The following is a 3,825-nucleotide window of genomic DNA, read 5'->3' on the forward strand; positions in this document are numbered from 1 at the left end:
ACAGAGAGAGACACAGAGAGAGACAGAGAGAGACAGAGACAAAGAGAGAGACAGAGAGAGACAGTGACAGGGTGAGCGAGACTGAGAGAGACAGAGAGAGAGACAGAGAGAGACAGAGACAGAGTGATAGAGACTGAGAGAGACCGAGAGACATAGACAAAGATACAGAGAGAGACAGAGACAGAGAGAGAGACTGAGAGAGACAGAGAGATACAGAAAGAGAACAGAGAGAGAACAGACAGAGACAGAGAGAAACAGAGAGAGACAGAGACAACCAGAGAGAGACAGAGAGAGACAGAGATAGAGACATAGAGAAAGACAGAGAGAGACAGATAGATACATAGAGAGACAGAGAGAGACACAGAGAGAGACAGAGAGAGACAGAAAGAGACAGAGAGAGAGATAGAGAGAGACAGAGAGAGACACAGAGAGAGACAAAGAGATAGACAGAGACAAAGAGAGAGACAGAGAGAGAGAGACAAAGTGAGAGAGACAGAGAGAGACAGAGAGAGAGACAGAGAGAGATAGAGACAAAGTGAGAGAGACTGAGATAGACAGAGAGAGAGACAGAGAGAGACAGAGACAAAGAGAGAGACAGACAGAGACAGAGACAGAGTGAGATAGACTGAGAGAGACAGATAGAGACACAGAGAGAGACAGAGATAGAGACAGAGAGAGACAGGGAGAGAGACAGAGAGAGACAGAGAGAGACAGAGTGATACAGAGAGAGAGAAAGAAAGAGAGACAGAGAGAGACAGAAAACAGACAAAGGGAGAGAAACAGAGAGAGACAGAAAGAGACAGAGAGAGAGAGATAGAGAGAGACAGAGAGAGACACAGAGAGAGACAGAGAGAGAGACAGAGACAAAGAGAGAGACAGAGAGAGACAGAGACAGAGTGAGAGAGACTGAGAGACAGAGAGACAGAGAGAGACAGAGACAAAGTGAGAGAGACTGAGATAGACAGAGATAGACAGAGAGAGACAGAGACAAAGAGAGAGACAGAGAGAGACAGAGACAGAGTGAGATAGACTGAGAGAGACAGAGAGAGACACAGAGAGAGACAGAGAGAGACAGAGATAGGGACAGAGAGAGACAGAGAGAGACAGAGAGAGACAGAGAGAGACAGAGAGAGACAGAGATAGAGACAGAGACAGAGTGAGATAGACTGAGAGAGACAGAGAGAGACACAGAGAGAGACAGAGAGAGACAGAGATAGAGACAGAGAGAGACAGAGAGAGACAGAGAGAGACAGAGATAGAGACAGAGAGAGAGACAGATAAAGAGACAGTGAGATATAGAGAGAGACAGAGAGAGACAGAGAGAGAAAGAAACCGACAAAGAGAGAGAGACAGAAAGAGACAGATAGAGAGATAGAGAGAGACAGAGAGAGTCAAGAAAGTAACAGATAAAAGAGACAAAGAGAGAGACAGAGAAAGAGTGAGAGAGAATGAGAGAGACAGAGAGAGAGACAGAGAGAAACAGATACAGAGTGAGAGTGACTGAGAGAGACAAAGAGAGACACAGAGAGAGACAGAGTGAGACAGAGAGATACGGAGATAGAGACACAGAGAGAGACAGAGAGAGACAGAGAGATACAGAGATAGACAGAGAGAGACACAGAGAGAGACTGAGAGAGACAGTGAGAGACATAGAGAGACAGAGAGAGACAGAGAGAGAGACAGAGAGAGAGACAGAGAGAGAGATAGAGAGAGACAGAGAGAGACAGAGAGAGACAGAGAGAGACAGAGAGAGACAGAGAGAGACAGAGAGAGACAGAGATAGAGAGAGAGAGAGACAGAGAGAGACAAAGAGAGAGACAGATAGAGAGACAGAGAGAGAGACTGACAGAGAAAGAAAGAGACAGAGAGAGAGAAAGAGAGAGACAGAGAGAGACAGAAGAGACTGAGAGAGACAGAGAGAGACAGAGAGAGACACAGAGAGAGACAGAGAGAGCCAGAGAGAGCCAGAGAAAGACAGAGCGAGAGATAGAGAGAGACAGAGAGAAACACAGAGAGAGACAGAGAGGGACAGAGACAAAGAGAGAGACAGAGAGAGACAGAGACAGAGTGAGAGAGACTGAGAGACAGAGAGACAGAGACAAAGGGAGAGAGATTGAGATAGACAGAGAGAGAGACAGAGAAAACAGAGACAAAGAGAGAGACAGAGACAGAGTGAGATAGACAGAGAGAGACAGAGAGAGACACAGAGAGAGACAGAGAGAGACAGAGATAGACAGAGAGAGACAGAGAGAGAGAAACAGAGAGATACAGAGAGAGAGAGACAGAGAGAGACAGAATATAGACAAAGGCAGAGAGACAGAGAGAGTCAAAAAGAGACAGTTAGAGAGATAGAGAGAGACAGAGAGACACAGAGAGAGACAGAGAAAGACAGAGACAAAGAGAGAGACAGAGAGAGACAGAGACAGAGTGTGCGAGACTGAGAGAGACAGAGAGAGAGACAGAGAGAGACAGAGACAGAGTGATAGAGACTGAGAGAGAAAGAGAGACATAGACAAAGAAAGATACAGAGAGAGACAGAGAGAGAGACTGTTAGAGACAGAGAGATACAGAGAGACACAGAGAGAGACACAGAGAGAGACAGAGAGAGACAGATAGAGACAGAGAGAGACAGAAAGAGACAGAGATAGAGATAGAGAGAAAGACAGAGAGAGACAGATAGATACAGAGAGAGACAGAGAGAGACACAGAGAGAGACAGAGAGAGACAGAAAGAGACAGAGAGAGATAGAGAGAGACAGAGAGAGACACAGAGAGAGACAAAGAGATAGACAGAGACAGAGAGAGAGAAAGAGAGAGAGACAGAGAGAGATAGAGACAAAGTGAGAGAGACTGAGATAGACAGAGAGAGAGACAGAGAGAGACAGAGACAAAGAGAGAGACAGAGAGAGACAGAGACAGAGTGAGAGAGACTGAGAGACAGAGAGACAGAGAGAGACAGAGACAAAGTGAGAGAGACTGAGATAGACAGAGATAGACAGAGAGAGACAGAGACAAAGAGAGAGACAGAGAGAGACAGAGACAGAGTGAGATAGACTGAGAGAGACAGAGAGAGACACAGAGAGAGACAGAGAGAGACAGAGATAGGGACAGAGAGAGACAGAGAGAGACAGAGAGAGACCGAGAGAGACAGAGAGAGACAGAGATAGAGACAGAGACAGAGAGAGACTGAGAGAGACAGAGAGAGACAGAGACAAAGTGAGAGAGACTGAGATAGACAGAGAGAGAGACAGAGAGGGACAGAGACAAAGAGAGAGACAGAGAGAGACAGAGACGGAGTGAGATAGACAGAGAGAGAAAGAGAGAGACACAGAGAGAGACATAGAGAGACAGAGATAGAGACAGAGAGAGACAGAGAGAGACAGAGAGAGACAGAGATAGAGACAGAGAGAGAGACAGATAAAGAGACAGTGAGATATAGAGAGAGACAGAGAGAGACAGAGAGAGAAAGAAACCGACAAAGAGAGAGAGACAGAAAGAGACAGATAGAGAGATAGAGAGAGACAGAGACAAAGAGAGAGACAGAGAGAGACAGAGACAGACTGAGATAGACTGAGAGAGAAAGAGAGAGACACAGAGAGAGACAGAGAGAGACAGAGATAAAGACAGAGAGAGACAGAGAGAGACAGAGAGATACAGAGAGAGACAGAGAGAAACACATAGAGAGACAGAGAGAGACAGAGACAGAGTGAGATAGCCTGAGAGAGACAGAGAGAGATACAGAGAGAGACAGAGAGAGAGAAAGAGACAGAAAGAAAACAGACTTAGCAAGAGAGACAGAGAGAGACAGAAAGAGACAGAGAGAGAT

Source organism: Mus caroli, unplaced genomic scaffold (assembly GCF_978045245.1).
Source record: "Mus caroli unplaced genomic scaffold, Mus_caroli_1 scaffold_21, whole genome shotgun sequence".
Lineage (NCBI taxonomy): Eukaryota > Metazoa > Chordata > Mammalia > Rodentia > Muridae > Mus > Mus caroli.